Genomic DNA, 25,763 nt, shown 5'->3' on the forward strand with positions numbered 1-25,763 from the left:
ATGCCAAAATAGCACTTCACGCTTGTAAATACTAGACATTTGTATGTATTTTTTCAAGGTGTGTTTGCTTTCAATGTAATAGTTCATCTTGACAGTAGCTGTTTCTGTTATACAGGGGAAGACTTGACATCATCCATTGAATAAAGCGGAAACTGACCGGCTTACACAGACTTCCAGGGCTGGTATGCTGAGAGCTGGGACTAGATGCCATGCCTCTGGCTGAGCTTCACACCACCCTGTTGTCTCTTTGGTTGAGCAGTGACATGTGGAAGGAGAACCCTCAGGACTCCAATCATAGTCATAAGAATCTAGGAAATTTCCCTGGGATTTCCTTACTTAAAGGGGAAACATAAGCTGTTTAGAAAGGTTTTATATAATTTAAGCTGGAACCCACAAGGATGGACTGAAACTCATGTCAGCTTTTGCTGCTTTTAACTTGATGGGGGGGGGCAGGTGAAGTTAGTGTCCATCGTCGTGCTAAACACACCTACCTGGTCAGGAGCCGGAAAAACAAAAGGATGTTGTAGGGGAAAACGAAGCAGTGCAGGCCCATCGGCTACCCGCATGAAGATGGGAACCAAAAAAGTGAGTGACAATGTGTAAGAACTAGAGTGGCTGCTGCTTTGCTTTTATACTACAAATATCGGGGCGGGGGCGGGGGGGGGCGTATCTTTGGTACATGTCATTTAGCCTAACCAAGTTGACATATTGCAAAACTACCACGAGGTTATAGAAAAAGGTAGATATTCACAAATGCTCATATATGTGGCTTCAAATGCAATAAAAAAAACCCAGGAAATTATATACACAGAGATGAGAATGTTGTTTGTGCTGAGCTTAAGAAAGGCTTCTCTGATTCATTCATTTATTCATTCAATGATACTTTCTTAGGTTTCTACTCCATGGAAGGCACTGTACTAGGTACAGTTATAAATATATAATTAAGTCATCATTAATTCACTCGACGAATATTTGAGTGGTGACCATGTTCCAATATGGCTCAGCACAATGGAAATTGTGAGACAAGATACAGTACTTTTCCTTTGCATATGTGACATCGTATAATGTTCACACACAGTATTGCCTGGTGCTGGTGTCTCCATTTTCAGGTTAGAACACTGAAGCCTCGGAGTGGTTAAATAACTTGTCTTATGCCATCTAGCTTGTAAGTGGTAACGCCAAAACTTGAACCCAGTTCTGTCCAAGACCAAAGCTAGTTGCTGTCAATATTTATGTGATACTGCCTCTCTTTCATCATTTATGAACATTTTTGCCATATCCACTAAACTCTAAACTCCTCTGGGGCCAATGCATATGTCACATTTATCGTTTTATACTCTCCCCAGTGCCTGCCACAGTACGATATATATTCATCAAATCAGCTTCTTCCATAGTATAACCATGAGACAGTAATCCATTGGGAACTTTATTCCACAACATTCTAACAGCAAGTATTCCTTGAGCCTCTTCTATATACTGGGCCCTGTTCTGGGTGCTAAGGTAGATATTATGCAAAAAAGGTCTTCTCTTGTCAGAGAAGCTGTAGAAGTGCTGGAGAGAACAAAATTAGAGCCTTTAATAAGTAAGCATTTAGGTTTCTTTAAAAGGGACATAATATACCAGATTTTCTCAATTTCTCTGCTCAAAGGCCTCTTTCTCCTATTTGATTATACTCTAAATTGTTAGTGCCACTCCAAATACGTGATTTCCAGAACTTGGTACAGAATCCATATCTAAAAAATCTGGCAGAGAATATGGTGGGACTTCTAAAAATAGATGCCTAAATAGTTCACTTTGACTCACATTTCTAACCCTGGTCCTCATGCCTGACTCTGGGAACAGTTTTTGTTCATAAAATGATACCTCCATTTTCAGGTTCTAACACTTCAGTAATATGTCAGATACTTAGTTTTTCAGTCAGTCGTCAAATAAGTCCTTCAGCTAATAAAGGTAGAGGCGTGGCACTCCACACCATCAAAACAAAATGTTTCCTGAGATCCAAAATAACATATCTTTAGTAAGCTAGTATACCTTAACAAATATCGTTAAAGCAATTTACAGGTAAGTTCCACTTTTAGTAGTAAGGCAGCTACTTACATGCAAGGCGAGTTTCCTGCAATACAACCCATTGGATCATAAAACAGGAGACAGTAGGATATAAATGGTCCAGCAGCATTTCAGTGCAACTGCTGAAAAACACTGGGAGAATGTTTTCTGCTGATGATGCACCAGGAACATCATCACCATGAGAAGCACCAGAGCTCATGGTCAAGAGAAAGCTTTGGAGCCACACCAATAAAACCTGAAACTCTTACTAGGTATGTGACTTTGGCGATATTTATGATTTCTCTAAACCACATTAAATAAGATCATGCATATGAGTTATATGTGTGCAAAGGATTGCCTTTTTCCAAGATAAAATGCTGGTGGATCACCAATGCAAGAGAAAAATAAGAGATTCAGCCTTAGTATCTCTTAATAGGTGTGTTTGTGTGTGTGTGGGTGGGATGTACTTCATGTAACTGAGCAACACAATAGCATATTTTTCTTGGCAAAAATTGAGATGGAATCCTAATTGTCTCAGTGGTGTGCTCCCCTAATCATCCTGTAATTTACAGATAGAGAGAGAGAGAGAGAGAGAGAGAGAGAGAGAGAGAGAGAGAGAGAGAGAGAGAGATACTGATATATGTGATATATGTAATATAAGTGTCTCCATTTGGCAGGTGAAGAGATAGAGGCTAAGGGACTTGCCCATGATGACACGACTAGTTGTAGAAGAGCCAAAATTGAAAACCAGGGCTTCTTTACCTCGAAAGAACATGTTTTACATTGTACTCCCATTCTCTCTTCATTAACTAACATTAGTGACTCACTTCTTTTTCCTTTATCTCAGTTTCTTTTTTTGTTAGAGAATGGGCATCAATTTGATGATTTCTACAGTGTCCTTTTCAGTTCTGATTCTCTTTGGGGAGAAATGTAATTCCCATTCGTCACAGCATCTCCTGTGAGGTTGAAAAATATATATTTATATCATCTATCAATTCACTCTCTCCATTTTTATTATTTTTTTCTATATGCCTAGGCCTCCTGGGTCCAGCATCCCTGTCTAACCTGTCAACTTTTCAAGTAAAGTAATGCCTTTCATTACATTTTGGATGCCACACCAGTTTAATCCCATTGATAGAGGGCTATGCAATCAAGCTGACAGTTGGATGATGATTTGAATCGTCCCTGACTCATTACTTTGTGAAGGATTTGGCATGCCAATCAATGGGGAATGAGGTGCCGTGCCTTGAAGAATGACAGTAATCCATTTTCCACCAATTGACGTGATGAGTCCTTGACAGAATCACAAGTTATGGGGCCAAAGCCAAACATGATTTGGCACATGCCTCTCAGCACTGCCATTTTGCAGACCCTTAGGGTATTTATCAAAGCAGTAGCCTTCTTGTCTTCTGCTGTCATCGGCCACACATTCTCAGGAGGAAGCCCAACTTTAATAAGCTTTTGCAGGTGAGTAATGGAACGGCTTCCTTGACCTCATCTGGTATACTTACCCCAAATGTTTCTGTAAAAAAATAAATTGGACCTCCTAATTACTCCCACCCATGCTGACACCTAAATTTATACATCTGAGTGAGAGCTGTCTTTCAAAGCAGTCGTCATTTTGGGAGTAGATACATTTATTCTAATGAGGCTGTTAGCATTCAAAATGCATTTGGAATTTCTTTTGAAATGTTCTTCAGAATTAGCATTCAAGTCCCAATACTTTCAAAAAACACCTCTGTGAGGTCAGAATTGTATCCCCAAGTAGATCATCTTCCATGTTAATATAATTTGCCTTTTGTCTATTTCCCAAAACAATTCATCTTAGGGTATTGAGAATATTCATAAGAAGTACTTTTAGGTCCAAATAAAAACCAAAAAGAAGCTTCAGAAATGTTTCTAAGAATATCTGACCATTGGATTAGGAGTCCATGTTACTAAAGTGATTAATTTGAAAGCTTTGGTATGCAGATTTGCAGATATATATATATATATATATATATATATATATATATATATATATATATATATATATTGCTAACTCATTTCTGGTATAGTATCTTAATTTACGGACCATCATATTACTCAAATGATTTCATAAGCTACAGCCTTCTTCCATGCCATTGCCTTATTTGCAGAATACTTTTGGAACATATTACCCTGTCATGAACTATCAAATCCATAAGCATTTTCCCCATATTGTCTAAAAATAAATGACAGCTAATCCTACACACTACAATGAAAGATTTTAGTGCTGCCTTCTGGATATATTGGTTAATCCAAGAGAAAAGGATTACCCATTAGAGAAAGCTTAGATTCACTACAAAAAAGTAAAAATAAATTTAAAAATAAACACAATTAAAAAATAGCAGAGTCTGTGACCAAATAGGCTAAAGGGGAGCTTAAAGAAAAGCTCACTATTTCTTAAATCGTGTCCATGTATACTTGGCTTTCAATTCGCATTTTAGTGACCTACTCTTAAATATGAAAAAAAAAACAGTTGGGGACTACTTGACATTTGAGGAAAATGATTTTATTAGCTAAAATTGTGTTTAGCAATAACTCTACAATCCCACTCTCCTGATTAGTCTGTAGTATTCTTTTCATGTAGTATCTTAATTGGATTTTGATATCTGTAGCAATTCTTGCAGAGTCACTTCTTTCATTCCTTATATTTGTAGTGTTTTGTTTTCTGTCATTTTTTTCTCATCATCCTGTTCAGAAATTATATGATTTTATTGATCTCAAAGCAAAGGCAGTTTGATATTACTTATTTCTCTATTATTTTTTTCTTCATTGCTTTTTCACTCAGATATTTTCTTTATTATGTTTAATTTTCATTTAGTTTGCTCTTCTTTTTCTGGTTTCTTAAAATGAAAGCTGAAATCACTGATGTGAGGCCTTTCTTCTTTTCTCATGTGGGCATTTAATGCTATAAATTTCCCCTTACATACTACTTTAGTGGCATACCACAAATTCTAATGTCTGGTCATTGTAATTGAATTCAAAATACCTTCTAATTTCTTTAAATTCTTTTTTGACACATGGGTTATTTAATTTATGCTATTCAGTTTTCGAATATTTCAAAATGTTGTCTAGACATCTTTTGTTATTTAGGCCTAATTTAATTGTATTTTAGCAGAGAACATACTTTCTATGATGTATATCCTTTTAAATGTATTAACTTGTTTTATAACCCAATTGGGTCAATTGGTCAAGTGAATTAATTATTTTGTTCAAGTTTTCTTTTTTTTTTGTATTGTTAGTTTCAGGTGTACAGAACAATTCTCAAATTTTCTATATGCTTACTGAATTTCTATTCCTCTGTTCTACCAATTACAACAGAAGGGTTTTGACTATATGCATGGATTTTTATATTTCTCCTTGCAATTGTATCAGTTTTTCCTTCATGTATTTTGAAGCTCTGTTCTTAGGTAAATAAACACAAGTCAAATCTTTCTGATGACTTGACTCATTATCATTATAAAATGGCTTTCTGTATCTCTGATAGTATTATTTACTCCAAAATCTGCTTTGATAATAATATAGCCACTCCAGTTTTTTTTATTAGTATTAACATGGTATACTTTCCCCCCCTTTTTTTTTTTTTTTGCTTTCAACCTATTTGCATGTTTTATTTAGAATAAACTTCTTATAGGCAGCATATAGATAGGTCTTGCTCTTTTTATCTAATTCCATATTCTCAGAGTCCTGAGTGCTGACCATTTCACCATGGGGCCTGTTTTCTGATCTCCTAAACTTTGACTTCTAATTGAGGTGTTTGGAACCTGTACATGTAATGTGATTATTGAGCTCTAATTTTGCTTTTTGTTTTCTATTTGTTTCATCTGTTCTTTGTCTTCTTTTTCCTCTACCCACTTTCTTTTTCATTAATTGGTTATTTGATTATGATTTCATTTATTTCCTTTGTTGGCTTAACATCTAGTATTCTTTACTTGTTATTTTGGTGGTTGTGTTAGAGTTTATAGTATATGTTTTAAACTATCACAATCTATCTTCAAATTATATTATACTAGTTCATGTATAGTATAAGAATATTCCAATAATATACTTCTTTTTCTTTTCTCTTGGTTTTTGTGCTGTGGTCATGAATTTTACTTTATGTTATAAACCTGGCAGTTTTTGTGCTATGGTTGTGCAGATTTGCATATATATATATATATATATATATATATATATATATATATATATATATATTACTAACTCATTTCTGGTACCGGATCTTAATTTATGGACCATCATATTACTCAAATGATTTCATAAGCTACTTTATGTGTCCTGACAATTAAGTTTGAGAATTTGCCACAATGCGCTTACATTGGACACACTGTACGAACAGCCTGGTAAGGTTTCATAACCTTGGTACATCAGTGTCTCACAGCTGTGTTCATGTCACATGTGGCAGTGTCTTGCTGAGTGGTATTCATTATTGTTCTTGCGTGTTTGTGTGTGCTGTGGTGAGAATTTCTGAGCTTGAATTAGAGCAATAAACAAACTTTACATTTCTTGTTAAATTGACAAGAATAGAAGTGAAATCAGGGACATGTTAGTTCAAGTTTATGGGGATAATGCCATGAAGAAAATAGCAATGAACAAATAGATTACACATTTTTCTGAGGGGAGAGAACATGCCACTGATGAAGAGAGATCATGGCGGCCAATAACAAACAGAACTGATGAAAACATTGCAAAAATTCAATGAATTGTGTGTCACAATATCGTTGACTGACTGTGGGAAGCACAGTGGACCAAGTAAACATTGATAGATAAACAGTTAAGAAAATCTTAATGAAAAATATTGGCATGAGAAAGGTGTTTATAAGAATGGTCCTGAAGGAGCTCACCGAAGAACAAAAGCAAAGGAGAGTCGAAGTTTGCCAAGACCTTTTGGAGATGCAAGACTATGTTTTGGGCCATGTTATCACTGGTGATGAAACATGGGTGTACCACTACGACCCTGAAACAAAGGGTCAAATTGCACAGTGGAAGTCAGCCAATTCTCCGTGACCAAAAAGTTTTGTCAGCCCAAATCAAAAGTCAAAATCATGTTACTAACCTTTTTTGATATCAGAGAGATTATTCATTATGAATTTGTACCAACTGGACAAATAGGTAACCAAGTTGACTATTTGGAAGTGCTGAAAAAGATGTGTAAAAAACTTAGACAACCTGAACTTTTTGCCAACAATTCATGGTTCTTTCATCACGACAATGTACCAGCTCACACGGCACTGTCTGCGAGGGAGTTTTTAGCCAGTCAACAAATAACTGAATTGGGGCACCCTCCCTTCTCACCTGATCTGGCCCCCAATGACTTCTTTCTTTATGTGAAGATAAAGGACATATTGAAAGAAGACATTTTTATGGCATTGAAGACATCAAGCATAATACGACAGCTCTGATGACCATTCCAGATAAAGAGTTCAAAATGGCTTTGAAGGGTGGACTAGGTGCTGGCATCGGTGCATAGCTTCCCAAGGGGAGTACTTCAAAGGTGACTGTAGTGATATTCAGCAATGAGGTATGTAGCACATTTTCTAGGATGAGTTCACGAACGTAATTGTCAGACCTTGTAAAGGATCAGGAATCACAATGGTGCTGAACTATTAAACTTTCACTCTGAAAAATGGAAGACAAGAGAGTAATGCCTTTAAAATGCTGTACCTAGCCAAATTATCAATCTGATGTGATCATAGAATAAAGAAGGAGTTAGCAAGTTTTTTGTTTGTTTGTTTGTTTGTTTTTTGAGGAGTTGGTGGTTAAAGGACCAGATATTAAAATAATTTAGGCTGGACCGGCCGAGTGGCGCGATGGTTAAGAACTCGCTTGGGATGCCAGAGGGCCCCGGTTCGGATCCCACATATGAGGGCCAGTGACACTGCCCTCTACAGCTAAGATGCTGAACAACAGCTCAACCTGGAGCTGGGCTGCCATGAGTCGCCGGCGACGGCGTGGGCTGCAGTCCCTGTGGCAGTGGATTGCCATGGGCTACCGTGTGTGGCCAGCAGCCAGCGTGAGCGGCCAGCAGCCGCAGTGAGCGGCCGTCCAGAGGCCGGCGACTGATCTGCCTTGCCAGAGAAGAGCGCGATGATGGTGCCAACTTGGGCCAGTGAAGCAACATCCTCCACAACTAGACTGAAGAACAAAACTACAGCAACTTGTCTGTTCCCCTTTCCCCAATTCCCCAGCACTGTTCCCATCCCCCCAATTCCCCAATAAAAATCTTTAAAAAAAAAATTTAAAAAAAAGAAAAAAAAATAATAATAATAATTTAGGCTTTACAGTCCAAACAGTCTTAGTTGCAATTACCCGACTTTGCCACTGAAACATGACAATAAACAATAAGTAAACCAATGGGCGTGGCTGTATTCCAATAAGAGTTATTTACACAAATGGGAGGATTTTAGCCCACAGGCTACAATTTGCTGACCCCTGGAATAAAGTCATATTTAAATTTTAAAAATCCTGCTTTTGTACTTTTTCCAAAAAAGATATTGCATAAATATACCCATTGAAATTAAGGCTGACACCAATAAAGAGAAAAAAGAAGCATCAGAAATAGAGGATCCGATATAAGAGAGGAACAGAAGCCCAGGTTGATCATGGAGAAAGATATCAGGATGATAGTGTTGTAACAGCCTAGAAATCAATCAGTTCCTATTAGAGCTGGAGGATGGAAAGCCCTAGGGGGGCTGTGTACAAATAAGAAATGAAACTAATAGCATATCTGATATGTTTAAACATATGGAGACAAGATTTCAATTTCCATTGGAGAGTTCAGGGTGAATTAGTAATAAGTACATAGAGCACTAAGTAACTGAAAATAACCATGTAAATATTAACTCCTGTAAGGTACTATAAGAAAGTAAATGTAATCACACACTAAGTGGGTTCAGCTGTGAGTAATATTTATACAGTCATAACTATTTAAACACTGAACATTGCTTTAACTAAAAATTGTGACGAATGATTGGGAGGATGGGAAAAAAGTAGAAATGTGGTGTGTTTCTGAATATGTGGAGAAACTAAGAGAGCCAGGTTCTCATCTTCCAGAGCAGGAATTCAACAGATGATAACAAAAACTGAAAAAACAAAATTTGGATAAGCAAGTTATTTAGATGTTTGGAAGGGAGACTCAGAAAAACTGTGAAAAAATACAAAGTCATTACTTCTAAGAGTGGGAATTTAGAGTGCAGACAGGTGAGGCTAAGTATGGTTATTTTTCTCATGAATTTTGAGAAAAATTTGGCTATTAGACTGTATGCATATATACATTTGTACAAATAAAATTAAAGTAAGAGCTAGTTAAACTTTCATGGAAGAAAACAACATGAAACTCTGAATAGATAATTGCTTTTAAGAGATGGAATATTTAATCTGAAAATCATTATTCTTGTAGCCAATAAAAGTAATGAAAACCATTATATTGATGATAATGACTAACATTTTTGAGCATGTACTGTGCTAGAGACTACACTAAGCTCCTTACTTACATTATCATAGTTCAGATACCACAGTATTTTTGTTGCTGTTGATGCTAAACAGAGTCTTACAGAGGATAAATTTAAAAATGCATTAGAGAGGACATAAGGCCATGAAGACTAGAGATAGGGTTCAAGCCAGGCCTCCTCTCAGATCCCACCGTGGGCACTTCAACCTGTGAGCTAATTGATTATTTTAGAAGCATTCATTTCAGTCACTCATCAAAATGGTGCCAGCTTCTTAAAACCAGTCTCTTTGTCCCTTCTCTACACTGATAATGGCTCTTTAAAATAATTCCACTAGGTTGACTATATATTTTTTCTTTAATTTATGTCCCTTTATTTCAGCTTTATGACAAATGTTTCCCTTGTGCCTGGCTTGAATGTCTTGTTTTTACTTGGGAGTTTTCTAAGAGTATCTTAGAAGGAAATGCAACTAAGTGGCTAAGCGAAGACATTCATTTTCCTTTTTCAGGATAAGAAAAGCATGAAGACATGTGCCGACTAATGGAGAAGTACCTATTAGGCTGGGGATGTCGAGAAGGGCATGCATAAAAGTGAGAGCCCAATATGAAGAAAAACACAGAGAGAAGGGAGAAGGAGACAAAACTAGCAGTCAGAAAGATAAAGGAAATGAAAGACATGAGTTGTGGGTTTCAGAAACAAAGAGATCGAAATGGAGAGCAAGTGGTTGCAGCGATCCTTTAGGTATTGTAGCCAAAGACAGCCCTAAGCATATGTACCATTCTTTTGCTACTGTTACTATATTATAAACAATAGAAATTAATCGTGGTTTTTGATTTTCTGATTTGGAGTTGATTATACAACTTTGTTTTTGAAGCGCGGTAGAAACAGGACTGCACGGTACCCTATGACTGCACATCTTGAAATATTCTGCAAAGCAAATATAGTATTGCCCTCCCTTGTGTCATTTAAATATAAAATTCTTATGAGTAAGAAGAATTGGGAATGACAGAAGAATCTGCTAAAATCTTTGCATAGCCAGTTAACCAGGCAAAGATCTGTCACTTGTCATATTTTAGAGATTTATTAGTTCTTTTTTCCATATCTCTCCCTCCCCTTTTTTTTCCCAAGGTCTGAATTGTAAAGGCTCATCTGGCACTAGAATCTTCAAGGACAGGAGCCGCATACTTTCATCACTTTATTAAAAAAAACCCTGGTGTTATATTTTTAACTGAATTTTATATAGTAGGGATGGGACAGTCAACCCTACTTTTATTGTTTTGCTCATCTCTTGCATTATATCCTTTGTGCAAAAAGGCTCTTGTGGCCTAACCTCCTCTTCTTTCTACTCTTTAGATCCAGCATCTGAGGCAACTCAAGCTGTCTGATTTTAAATAAAAGATAATAAATGGGTACAAATAGATTGCAAGGTTATAAACCAATCAAGATTTTAAGATATATTGGGCATGTGTATATTACCAAGGTTTCATGTAATCAGCATGTGGATGGAGCAATGAAAGATTTAGCCCATTGAGGATTCACATATTATGTTATTGTTACCAGGGAAGTTTCAGGAGATTACAAATAATTTTATAGAAATACTAGCTGCAGGCCACATAAATATGTCATCATCCACATACACGTAATCAGTCCAAGTCTCCAGTTTTGAGCCTGTAAAGCCACTTTCTTCACATGATTCATTTGCAAAAACTTTCCTTGAATTCTCTTAGCTTACAGAAGTAAGTAAAACTTCCAGGGTTCCATCACCTCACCCACCTGCGTCCCACGTCATTCTTCTCGTCTATTAATCTTCCCCTCCAAGTAGATGACAATGTTTACCATGCATCCTCTAAATATAAAAATGTAAAACAGTGTCGATAATAACCACCATCAAAAAATTGAAACAAGGCTCCTGCATACTTGTCTACACTCACTCATGTGTGTTCAAATTACCATGTAATTTCATGTGGTTTCATGCCCTGACCACAGCTTGAATTAGGGTGTCATCTGACTCATAAGTAAATTCTCTGTAAGGTGGATAAGGGAGTTTCATCACCTATAAGGTGGCTTGGCCAATTTTCCATGTCATCAAAAGACCCATGTTTGGATCCTGAAAGAGTGAGCTGGAGTCTTAAGGATTCCTATTTCCACTGGGAAACCGAGGTGCCTATCTTTCTTGACAACACTACCAGCCTCTGTCTCACATCACTGGTTACAGCATGTGGTCAGACTTCCCTTCTCTGACCTCCTAGATCAATTATTTTCAGATCCACCTATTTGATATTAGTCATGTATCAGCTTTTCACAACTTTTCTACTGCAGTATTTGTTGAATATTGATTGTTATTTATATTTCCAATGGGCTTAATTTCAATTTCCCAGCTATATTTTAAACACCTTGAAGGTCTAGGCTGTGTTGGTTACATGGCATTTGAAGCATCTGTGTTGATTTCAGGTACCTCTTGATGTGTCTTAAAAGCAAACTTTAAATCACTGAGAGGAGGGGTTGGTAATAGAAGGCGGCCTAGGATTGGGATGAGGGATGATCGGTTTAAGAGGTTCAAGAATGATATAAGAGATGATGGAAGGGCTTAGGAATGGGATGTGATTTCAGATATGAGACAAGAGTCATGAGTACCTGTCACTTGCATGGCTAATTAGGTATTAGCATGCTCTACTTTCATTATTCAGTCATTTAAATGGAATGCATAAAAACAGAGCCAGTTGCAATGTCCAGCTTTGGAACACACCTTGGGTATTTTGAACTCCTCCAAATAGCAACCAGTTCCTCTAAAACCATGTATCACAGGGAGTGTTAACTGGCTGACTGTGGGGTCCTCTAGAAGAGGCAATTCTTCTATCATGACCATAGTTAAGGATTCATTACCTTGAATTATTGATACATTTGTATTCTAGTTGAATGCTGCAATTGCTCAGCTGTATTTAATGAATTTTAGAATCATTCATACATTGTTCTTAAACTGCTTTGAGGCTGGGTTTAAAGGTGACAGTAAATGTGGGAATAATTAAGGAAACCCTAATGCAAAAACCTCCATAGGTCATTAAGACATCTTCTGAGAATGGGGCAACCATGTACATAATGAGAATGTTGTGCCTCTCTACTGCACATGCAGTTTGGTGAGTGCATTCCTGGTTACCCTCTTGTTCTCCTAACTCGTTTCATTTGTTTCTGAGCATTTCTGTGTGGGTGTATTTCAATCCATATCCCCACCTCAGTTCAGTCCAAGTAAAAATTGTCTTACTGGAGGATTGACGCACAGCTTTGTTTTGTTTGGTGGCAGTGGAGAATTTGTCCTCAGGAGAAATCAAATTTGTCAGGTTGTAGATGCTGTAGCTTGTAGAAACTGACTGAATTAGAGATCATTTGAGGCTCAGCATGTAGGGGGCTCTTAGTGGATTTTAAAATCATTTGCTTTCCTAGTGCCTTGTAGATTTATGGCCGCTTTGTGTGAATTAAAAAACAACAGAAAAAATATGACTTCCTTCTGTAAGTACATGGCTGGGAGAATGGGTAATCTTCCTGAATCTAAGAAGACATGCCTTGCTTCTGATAACTGCCTCCCTACCTCAGATGCACAGCTTGGTGGACCACCATTCACTCTCTTGACTGTACCATGTGTGCCACACAACCTGTTACAACCATTTTATGGTAGCACTATCCGATTAGTACAGTGCTACAGTCATTAGTCCTAGAACATTGGTAGTTTGTTACTGTAGACAATGTGTGTGACTTGATTTTTATAAATATGTATATATTGTTTAGCCACATAAATATGCCTTTTGTTAATGCACATCCCCAATCTTTGAACAGTACTTGGACCAGTGTTAGAGTTAGTAGCTCCAGCAAGTAGGATGGAACACATAGAACAAAGCAGTTTTCAGTGGTGTTATGAGGAAATATCATAGTCAACAAAATATATATATATATATATATATATATATATATATATATATATATATATACACACACTTATTTTTTACTGGATTTTTAGTGATAGTCAAATCGGTACAGACATTGGAGGCATAATTGTAAACACAGTATGTCTGCTTAGTATCTAATGTGCTTTGCCCCCTTTGGAAGAAGGCACTTCCTCTAGCAAACACAATTGCTTGGTATGCTCCATCACGTAAGTCAATTAATGGTTTCCCCAAGTTCTAGCAACCACTTACCATTCACCAATGAGTCCCAGGGGAACATGGGACTGACTTCTGGCTGTTGAGCAATAAGAGTGTCCAAAAGAAGTAGAAAATGGTTCCCTTTCCTTGAAGAATTTATATCTCGTTGGATCCATGACAGGGCACCACAAGTCTTATGGTAAGCAAGAGTAAACTTGCACCTTATTTTTTATCTAATTGTTAGAAATAAGAGAGATCAAACTCATGTGTTAGGCATCCAAAATGTGTGAAGTTTCTGGCTGCCAGAGAGGACTGGAATGATTATTTAATTTGTTTTTACTATTGTTAGATGCTGGAGAAAGCTGTGTTGTCTAGGGTTTTCTTCCCGGTATAGAGCAGCAGTAAGACCACATCACACAGCCCATGCTGCCTCAGTTATGACAACAATAGTAATTCTTTCAGATCCCAGTCCAGGTGACAACTGGCTGAAAGAGACAAGGGTAAGATAGGAAGTAATTTTTTCCAGGTGTGTGAGTGTGAGTGTTTGTGTGTGTGTGTGTGTGTGTGTGTGCATGCGTATGTGTTGTAAAGTGATAATATTGGGCTTTAAGAGCTAGAAGGTACATTGGAAACAGTCACATCTTGTACCATTATTTTAGAGGTAAGGACACAAAGAACTTGGAGTAACTAAATGATTGGCCCAAGGTCACACATTTTAGCCTTGAACCCACAGAAAATATTGTTACTTTTGGTAAAGCACAGCTGAGTACTGTTCCAAGGGGCCAGAACTCTACACCAAAGTTTCTTTTTCTTTTTCCGGTATCATCACACTCTGCCAGTCTTTACTGTGGTGCCTCAGGAAGAAGCAAGGGAGTCTTAAAAACCATCCAGCTCTCCAGATTCAATTGGCAGGTTAATCGAAAACAATATTTTTATAGCACAATAAAGGACCTGGGAACAGTGGAACATTAATATTTGTTTCCCAAAGAGTGGACCCTGAGAGAATAAAGCCTCATGCAGTTGAATTACGGTGCCCATAGTGTGGGGGAAGCATTTTCTGTTGCTTCATTTTACACTACCATTAGTCAGGCAGCAGAGAGCAAAGGCTGTCAGGGCCCCCCCGAGAGAGATGCCCTTACCCACCCACCCCTGCCAATCCGGGGGAAGGCGGTCAGCTTTCCTAAATATCTTATGTGACTACAATATAGTTGCCATGATGCATACTTAATAAAACAAAAGGTGGCCCTCTGACAAAAATATCATCTGGTTTTTATAATGTAAAATACAGCAATTTTATCAGCATTAACACTGATTGGCTGCCATTAGCCCCTTGCCTTCTAATAAAATTTATGATACCTTTCAGGAGCCCAATTTGATAGAAAGTGAAGTGATTGCACCCTGCTTAGATATCTCTCTGGCATCTATTCCAACAATAATGCGGTAATTTTATGCATGAAATAGCACAATTGGCATAAATAGTTATAATACTGAGTGCTGTCTAAGGAAACTGGCTGGTGGAAAATTAGAAAGCGCTTCACACTTTTGAAACAGGTAATTAGGATTTTTCTTCGTGCTCATACAAGGCAGACTAGAGTTTCATTTTATATTTCATGTTTCATTAAAATATAGGTGTTAAAAATAAATGTTGAATTTAAAACTGCATATATTATGAAATTAAAGGTATAGTACACAGTATGGGGTACAAAGTGGGCAATGGGACATTGGAATGTTATATTTAGTTGCGAAGCAGGAATATGGAAAAAAATAACAGTTTGGACAGGTAATATAGCCTCATTTCAAGTATGTTACTTTGGAAAGGATTGATTTTGAAATAAGCTGCATTCAATCTTTAGGTCTTTAGCCCAAGAAGCTGTGTGCTCCCGTGATTTAAACTCTAACTGAGGATGAACTCCTTCATTTAATTGGCAGGTGAAGGTAGGCTTCGGGTCAGGTGGGATTCACTGAGCAGTTTTGAACTTTGCATTGGGCTCAACAGTTCCCTGTCTATTCCACATTTCCATCCTGACCTCGGCTGCCCATTCAGACCCGAGTCAACCCCCGGGAAACTTTTTTGATTCTTTTGAACTGTGCTGTGGTTTTGGGAGGCGGGCAAAGGGCTGTAATGACACCATTGTATTAACCTCCTCTTATGACCCAGCTGAGTGCAGGCTTTTAAGTTTTCCCAGCTGTGTCATTAAATTTGTTGTTCTGGCCTCACTGACATGACACCATCACAATCCCAGCCGCAGAATAATGACCACGATAGTGAAGGCAGCATGTTATAGAAGAGAGTACACAGGGCTAGGAGTCTAGAAAACTGTACTTTTGTCGTGTTGTTTTCCCCTAACTACCCACGTGGAAGTAGGAAAGACATTGAACGTTTGTATGCCTCAGTTGCCTCATCTGTAAAGTGGTAATTGGGCCCTCAGTCTCTCTCCGAGAAGTTGGTTGTGAGAATACAGATAACAAAACAAGCGGAAAAAGAGATAAAGCAAAACACAACACCCTACAGATGCACAGTGTATTGCTATGCTCTAATGAAAAAGTGTGCGCAAAATGAAAAGAGTGATATTTTGGGGTAATAAAAATATTTTTTCCTGTGATGTTTGGAGATATAAGAGCAAGTTGTGTCAGTGGTTTAGGAAGTTACTATGAAATGTTCTTATAATTTAAGGTATACAAGAACCATACCACAGAAAGAGCAACAGCATTTATTTCACTGAGCAAAACTGCAAGGTCCCTGGTGGTTATTCTAGTTTTCAGTAGAAAAATCATGAGTCGGGAAGAAATTCAGCATTGCTAATAATCTCAATGTAAATTCTGTTCATTAGTCCTATCATATTTTCTAGTGATTGCAATGTAAACCTGTGGCCTGTTAATGTAATACTATATTCACATTCTTAAGCACTCTAGAAAAAAAATATCTAGTCCACTAGAGAGGTGATCATAAAAAGGAAATTTGGGGACAAATGATATTTTCATTAACCTTTATCAATGACACTAAATTCTTCGCAGAAGTCACTTAATGTTATCATAATTATGCATCTAAAAAAATAAGACAACTTGTAGAAATATTTTTAAGAGGATAACTTACAAAAGCTATTGGGACTCACATGTTCTTCTTCACTTCATTCTCCATCCTGCCTATAGGATAATCTTTCTGACTCACAAGCTGATCATATGATTTTTTTCAGGTTGTAGAGGGAACTTATACTTTCCAGGAGAGACTGTCATGGGAAAAATATGTCAGCCTGCTTTCTCCAGACTCTCTGACTTACTCCTTTTGAAGGAAAGAAGGGGAATGGTACAGTGATTAAGGAGACTTAGAGAAGAGCTGTGTCTCAGACCATTCGCTTTCCCATTTTCAGATCTGCCTAGCCCAGGGATGGACATAGCCTTACTAGCTTCCGTTTCCCTGTATTGAGGAATTTTCAGTAGAATTAGTTTATTTGGTTTACTACAGTAACTATAGCACCAAGAATCCAACACATAGTAGGTGCCCAATTAATATTTGTTGGATAAATGAGTGAGTAAACACACCAGTGTGTGGGACAGTGATCCTGGGTAAGTGCATAAAACCAAAAAACACAAATTCTTCCTGGGGTGTGTTGTCTTGAGGTTTAGATCAAGAGAGAAAGTACTAGGCCGTCTAATTATGGCCATCCATCTGACCACATTCTCGGATACAATTTTGTCTGATAAGAAGTGAGTACTTGCTCATCTGCTTGATTCTTGTGTATTTTTTTTCTTTTTTCAATTTGATTCAAAACTTGTAGATGACAAAAATGTGATATACTTTCATCCTCACATACCAACAATCATTCCCTGTTTCAAACTAGCAATTTCAATTCACCTATTACATAATGCCAAATTTGTTAGGATGGCCAAATAACTTCCATATTTTTACACAGTTGTTCTATTAGAAGAACAGTGGAGCTAGAGTGGATAGCTGAGAAAATCAGTCAAGGATAACTGAATGAAGAGAAGCTTATGAGGAGGACTAACAAGAAATATAGAGAGAGCAGAGCTGATATAGGTTTCAACAAAACACACATGATAAAAATACATTGATTGAAAATATTTACATGACAGAAAAATATTGACATGATATATTACTAATAATAGATGCTATTCTTGTATATTTTAATAGACTCTGGACATTTTCTATCAATTTTAAACTTCATTACCTATGACATTTTTCTCAGTTGCACGATGATTCAGTTTAAGTTAAACATCTGGGAGTCTGTCCACTTGTTTGTGTCTCCAATGTGAACTTTGGCTTTTGTCACAAAGAAACATATTCTTCTAATTCCAATAATGCCTTTTGAAGAAGCAGACTCATGGCATTGAGCATTGCCTTTTTAGATATCTCAAATCCAGAAAGAAAGTTACTACAAACTCTGTAAAGTATAAGGAAGCAACATATGAGTTTACAAAAAGGAGCCTGTTTTATTCCATGTAGTCATTACACAGATTCACTTGGAAAATTAGCCATGTGCCTTGTGCTCTAGCAGTGGTCTCAACCTTCCTAATGCTGCAACCCCTTAATACAGTTCCTCATGTTGTGGTGACCCCCAACCATAAAATTATTTTCGTTGCTACTCTATAACTGTAATTTTGCTACTGTTATGAATCGTAATGTAAATATCTTTTTGTTTTCCAATGGTCTTAGGTGACCCCTGTGAAATAGTCGTTCAACCCCCAAAGGGGTCGCACCCCACAGGTTGAGAACCGCTGCGAAAGAGAAATTGATTGGTGTAGGAAGGAATTTCCACAGACAAGAATCAGTAACTCTTGCTATGTAAATTTTAGAGAGAACAAGCAACACAGAGATTTTGCTTTAAGGTTCGCTTTTGGCCAAAGACTCAGGTTACCATATGTAAAACTGAAAAGGTAAAACAAAACTGATTTTAGCCTCAAAAAGTTCACTTATTCATTAGTTCACTTTTTAAATGAATGCTTATTGGGAGGATCACAAAAAATATGCACCCTGTGATGTGAGACAAACTTACATATATTTGAACATTTGCTTTGTTAATGGCTCATTTCACAAATTATTTACCCTTTTCAGGACTCAGTTTCCCCATTTTGTTAGCCGAGGATAATCATCATGACTTTATCATGTTATTGTGAAGATTAAATAAAATATTATATAGATAATCAAGTACAGTGTATACAGGAAATCATTCATTTTTATCTCCTTTCCTCCCTCAACTTTTCCTCATCTCCTTCTTCTAAATGATAGAGAAGCAGAGATGACCCAGGCATTTCTTTTCTCTTAAGAATTCACAGTTTAGTGAAGGAGACAGGTGTTGACCCTGAGAAAAAAAAATACCTACCAAGAAGAGCTCCTGGTGGCTAATAGGGCTCAAATTTAAAAACAGAGCCTAGCAGCTGTTGCTAAACAGGTGCCTCTTGCACAAGCCTCACTTCAGAGAGAAGCCTGCGCTAAACTACCTGCGGCCTGCTCTGAACTACCTGCCTCCCACACTGAACTGCCTGCCTGGGCTGTGCTCCTACCATCTGAGCCAACTTGTATAAAAGAATTTCTGGGATCATATTTCAACCAATAGGACTGAGACTTTCCCTCTCCGATCAGAGCTGTGCAGCTATATCCTTATTAGCATCTTCACCAACCAATCAGATTGACTCCATTCCAACCAATTAGGACAGTTCTTTTTGGATCAATCAAACTGTGAGGGTTTGGAGTCCTCACTTGCATGAGGATGGACCAATCAAGAGCCAGAGGAGGGGACTTCTCGCTATATAAGTCAGCTCCCTCTGGCTCAGGAAGTGTATTTTCCCTTTCCGCCTGAGGTGGTGTTTCCCAACTGGAACTGAAGTATTAAAGACATCTGGCTGGCCCAGAGTGGCGCTGTCCTGTTTTAGAGGGCTAGAACGGAGTAGAGTCCTCTCACAGAACCCAAATGGACCAGAGCTGTCTAGCTGGAGATGGCTGAGCTGCAACACCTGGCCAACCCACCTTGCCCCTAAGGACAGCCTCACCCCTAGGGCCTCGCAGCCCTACTATTCCACAGCTGTGCTGTTTCATAATTGAGCTGTAAGACTACTGAGCTGTTTCTCGGCTATGCTGCACTACAATTGAGCTGGTTGACTGAATAAAGTCTCCTCCTTCATCACACCCCAAATTGAGGATTACTGTTGGCATTAAATTGGCACCAACGACCACCGGTTGACACAGGCAATTCAAAAGCAAAATCACGCATCAGTGTGGTAAGTTTTATGTATAGGATTCTGTATGAAAATTTAATTGCCTGAAGCTCCCCGAGAAGTCTTCATACAGGAGGTGTTGCAGAGACAATGGCATACACTAAGGCACAGGACAGACAAAGCATGACAAAGCCAAGAAACTACAGGTAGACTAATACAGCCAGAGCATAAGGTGGTCATGCAAGAGGGGTAGGAGATGGAGCTGAGCAGATAGACTGGAGCCAAGCCCTGCAGTGACCTACAGTGCCATGCTGGAAGCTGGGGTATTTTCCTTGGTGGGTGATAGGGACTCACAAAAGCCTGTAAGTAAAGGTTGGCTGGGTCAATTGCATTTTAGAAAGATCACTCTTATGACCACGTGGAAAGTAGAGTATAAACTGATTAGGAATTAGTTGAATTAGTTCAGAAAATTCCCATAGCAAAAGAAATGCAGATAAGAAAAAACAGATTTAAAAGATAGTTAAAAGGTATGAGAAACAGTTACATGAATTGGAAATGTTATGAAGGGACACAGAAAATACACTCTTTCCCAAAGCAAAAATGTAAGTTTTGAAGAGTGAATCTAGCTGGTAGAATCCCATTGATACTGCACTTGAGTGCTCCACCTCCCAAAATTGCCAAAGTCACAAGGAGAGCTAGACATACTTCTGTGATGGTTGCCCCCATTGCTAAAGGGGAAGCTTTGATCTTATTCATAACTCTTTAGGTGGCCGCCCTGGAAAATGCCACTGGACAAGTCTTAAGTTAAAGCTCTTCTCTCCATACCCACCCCTCATTTATGACTGCTGTCTGGCAATATATGGTAAAAACAGATACAAACATTTATGCGTTAGAAGAAGTAGAGTTTGCACATGATTTGCTTTTTTCTGCTGATGTACTTAATCTTTACAGGCATCTAGTTAATTAATTATTCTACTCAGTTATGTCTTCTTTGATAATATCAAGAGGAGTTTGCTGCTTGACATATATACATTGATATAGACAATGGTGACCCTTCTCCCAAATGAGTGGACCTCCTTCCCACCACCTCGCCCCTCCCCTTCTTGATCCTTCACTCTAGATGATCAGACCACCCTTTCCTCCCTTTCTCCCCATCACACTGGCCTGGAGATTGATTGGTTGGAAAGGTGCACTTAGTATACCAAGGAGACTCAGAAATGCTAGTTATCCAGAACAGACGTTTTTCCCTCAGAACATGTTCCACTTGTTATCTCTCTCTCTCTCTCTCTCTCTCTCTCTCTCTCTCTCATCAGAATTCAACATCCTGGAAGTACTAATAAATCATGCAAATGCTGTTATTTAATGTTGCACTTCATTTAATCTTCTTTGCTTATCAGAATAATTTTTGTAGCATTGCAGTCTTTAGTGCTTTTTATGGCCTCCAGGTGCATAAACCTTGCCCCAGAACCAAGTAAGTGGAAAGCTATTTCAGATAATATTAGAGTGTTTCTAACTCTGGGGTCAGAAATAATCAAAGAAGCCCTTAATGCTTTAGAAGCACCATCCTCCTTTAGTTTGAAACTTCTGAACACATTGTAAGGAACTAAGAGAGAAAGGAAAGTAGATGTGGTTTCTGCCCTCAAAGGACTTTACCATTTAGATGGAATTTTAAAAATCCATATGTATGTATATGTAGATCCATGTGTACATGAAGAACCTATGTAACAACACATACCATTTTATGATCTGCCAGATTATGTGGATATATGCTGAATAAAATTATGTAGAGTAAAATGAATACTCCTCAAACAATTTTATAATAGAATGATGTTAAACTAAAACTTGTAAAACAAAACGATTCCGAGATGAGAGGAAATCATTCTTTGTGAAAACCAACGTTTACTGTCAGGTGACAGGTACTGTTCTGTGCACTGGGATACAGTGGTGAACGAGCTAGAAAAAACTTATCACCTAATGGGGGCTCTATAGTAGAAAGAAAATAAACAAATAATTATGTAATATATTTTGGGATGGTGACATGAGGTAAAGAAGCAAATCAAGACTGGTCCTTAGGTTTGGCACTAACTGAATTGTGGGTCCATTGATGAAGGTGGGGAATGGCCAGATTTGGTTAGGAGTATGAAGGGGTAAAAAGAGTCCTCAAATGTTCTGTACTCAACTATATTAGGTCTGGTGTTTATTAATCATTCAGTTCTAGGGTTGGAAGGGAAGGCCTGGGCTGGAGACATAAATGCAGAGGTATTAGTGGACAGATGATGCTCAAAGCCATGGACTAGATGGATACTCCAAGACAGGGAATGACTGTTGAAAAGAGAAGAGCGAGAAGTCTAATCTCAGTTTGGGAAGATGGCAAATTAGCAAGGTGACTGAGAAAGCAGCCAAGGAGGTACGTGAAGAATCAAAATGTCCCAGAAGCCAAGTGAATAAAATGTTTTAAGGATGAAGGAGTCATTAAGTGTGCCAAATATTGCTATCGAGTAGAGGATTATTAGGATTCAGAGCTGACTCATGATTCAGCAACAAGGAAGTTTCTGGTGATTGGACAAGAGCAGTGTTGTTGGAGTGACTGGATGAAAGATTGATTGGAATGGCTTCAGGTTAGAACTGGAGTTGAGGAAATGGAAAGAATGAGTATAAATAACTTTCTCCATGAGTTTTCCTACAAAGGGGAGTATAAACGTGTTTGAGGGGAACATGGGTCCCTGGAAGTTGTCAAAATGAGAGGTATTATAACCAGTATATAGTTAAAATGAGAGGTATTATAACCTCTCTTATAGAATGATCAGAATACAATTAGAAACTGACTGATGGTGCAGTAAAGAGAGAAGTAAAATTTCAGGAATGAGCCCTTTGAGTATTTTAGAAAGGATGGAATCCATGTGCAAGGGGAATATTTGGCCTTCAAGATGAGCAGAAAAGTTCATTCACCATAACAAAAGAAAGCACTGTAAAATGACAGTACAGGTATATTGGTTTCTTTGGTGATGGGAAACAAGAACATTCTCTTATAATTTCTGTTTCCTCACTATAATGAAAAGTGAAATTATCGACAGGGTGAGGAAGATGAGGGAATGTTAAAAGTTTGAGGAGAAAGGAAAAGTGGTGATGTCCTAAAGGGAATTTGTAGAGTGGAGGAACTCGGGAACTACAGAGAGACTGCAGGGAGATGCTGAGAACCCACAGGAGGTGGATGATTATAAATGTAAAGTGAAATTCATCTGCATTGCCATGTTTTCCCTCCAGTGCACATTCCATAGCTGTAGAGCACGTGTGGGATAGGTTAGGAACTACGTTTCACTAAGGGAGGAGAGAAAGGAAAATAAGATGAGGGTGTATGCAAGGGAATGAGTGCTTGACCCTGGAGTCTAAGCTGGGGGAAGAGGGAAGAGGAGATGCAAAATGGATCTTGGACAATGAAAGTGTGATGGGCTATGGACTGGAGAACAGTGTTGATTAATCCTTTGCTTGGAGATCGTGGCTTAAATGTACCGGGGAGTCACAAAGTCTGCTTACAGCTGAAAGTTTGGAGGGAATGAAGCTTACTGGCAGGGTATAGTCTGGGGTGTGATATGAGAGTGGAAAGCCTTGCTGGGGTGGGGAACTCGTATGGTGGGTATAATCATGTGTAGTTTGAAAATGGTATTATTTGGAAAGGTAGATGTAAATAAATATGGGGACCAATTGATTAAGGCTAAGTATTCATTTGAAGAGGGATTATAAATGGAGACAACTCAATGTGACCTTGATACCTGAGTAATGATAATTGGCATAAAAATAATGGTCATTCCTAGTCTCAATCCCTTATTAAAATGAACAAAAGCATTTAACTTCAGAAATAAATACAAGCTGCATGAAATATATTCTAAAGAATTGCTCTCTTTTCTCTTGTGATTTGCTAGTTTAATACCATTTTTAAGAATTAGAAAGCATTTGACTTGCTATATATTGTTGTAAGTGATTCCATGCTGATTGTCTAGTAATGCTATCTTATTTTTGAAGTCCTCTGGACACTGCAAAATTCTAAATAAAAATAATCATGTGGTATTTAGGAAAATACAGCTAGGCCCCTTCCTGAATTTAAAAGAAAAATGTGTATAAAGCAACAGGGACTGAAAATGTTTCAGGAATTAGCAAGAAAGATATCACTTTGTATTCCAATTTTTTTATTACTTTAAGCCAGTGGTTCTCAACCTGTGGATCACAACCCCTTTGGGAACATGAGGAACTGTATTAAGGGGTCGCGGCATTAGGAAGGTTGAGAACTGCTGCTTTAAGCTATATTTTAAATGTTGACATATATAGTTATATTATTGAACAGTTCCTACTCAAGGGGTAATTTCATATAAAAACAAGTATCTTTCCCTCTTTTATTTGTCCCCATTTTAAATCCTGAGACTCTGTGCCATATGACCACCACCATAGACTCCCTTCTCTCACCAGCTGGCATGGCAATCGAGGAACTGCACAGTGTCAGACTTGTGTTCATGAATTATAAAGTGAGGACAGGTAAAGTCACCCAGATGTGGAACCTCTACTTGCTAGAGGCTCCTGATGAGTGGTTTACTGAGATCAGTCATAAGCACATTGCCATCAAAGCATGTGCTTGAGATAAAATTATATTCATTAATAAAAGAAAAAAATCTAATACAATTAATAAGTCAAACACTGTACACCAACAAGAATTTTTCTTTAAATATGATTTTTCTATTTACTTAAAAAATTAATTTTAGGTGTTTGAGAAACCTTCATGTTTCTGAAACAGCTAGTTTGGCCCCTGAGGTACTTAATTTGCCTGTCCTGCCAGGTGCTTTCTGAGCACATTTACTATAGTAAACTGCACTGAGACAGGCTCCATTGATCTCAAAAGTGGTGATGGTCCAAGTGAAGACAGCTGATTATCTTGGTCTAAATTCCCAAAATTTCTTGAGTTTGCACAATTAGACTAGTCTATTCATGAAATTAGACCCCCCCGGGAGCATCTCTTCTTAAATGAGGCGCCACCTTATTTCAAAGAAAGGGTGTGCCCGAAACCAGTTCCTTAGTCATCTGTTCAGTTCCTGGTTATCAACAGGATTGGAAGGCAAACACAATTCGTAATTGCACTAAATATATACATTTGAATTTATCAAAGACTAGGTTTCTGTTTGTTTACAGAAAGATGCTATTTAAAGAAGAAAAACAGGGAGGTAAATGATTTTTTTTAAACACATACTTTTTGTTAAACACATACTATGGGCAGTGCTCATACATCATCTCATTTAAGAATCTGCTTCATATTTACTTTGTGCTTCAATTAAATAGATATATTGGCCCCAATCTGCTTCACTTCCACTCACTGCAAAACTCACAGTTTTGACAGAATATAAGACAGGCGAATGAACTCGACAATAGCATAATAGAGTGAATCAAGTACATATAATGCTCCAATATAGGCTATGGGTTATATATGTGTGTCATATAGGACTGGGTTGGAATTAGTACCTAAAAAAATCTTAGGCTTAAACTAGAGCAGCGGTTCTCAACCTGTGGGGCGTGACCCCTTTGGGGGTCAAGGGCACTTTCACAGGGGTTGCCTAAGACCATCGGAAAACAAAAAGATATTTACATTATGATTCATAACAGTAGCAACATTACAGTTTTAGAGTAGCAATGAAAATAATTTTATGGTTGGGGGTCACTGCAACATGAGGAACTGTATTAAGGGGTCACAGCATTAGGAAGGTTGAGAACCACTGAACTAGAGGAATTGGTATAAATGAAAGGAGTTATTGGTGGGCGGGTGTTGAGGAGGCACACACATGCAAGAACTCATATAATCAGGATTTGAATATGAGGATTGAGAAAAGAGAGTAAAGAATCTATTTCAGTTTTGAACTTCCGGGTAGCTCAGAAGAGCACCTCACCCTCAAGTCTTGTGATTGGT

Source organism: Hipposideros armiger, unplaced genomic scaffold, assembly GCF_001890085.2.
Source record: "Hipposideros armiger isolate ML-2016 unplaced genomic scaffold, ASM189008v1 scaffold_36, whole genome shotgun sequence".
In the NCBI taxonomy this organism is placed as follows: Eukaryota; Metazoa; Chordata; class Mammalia; order Chiroptera; family Hipposideridae; genus Hipposideros; species Hipposideros armiger.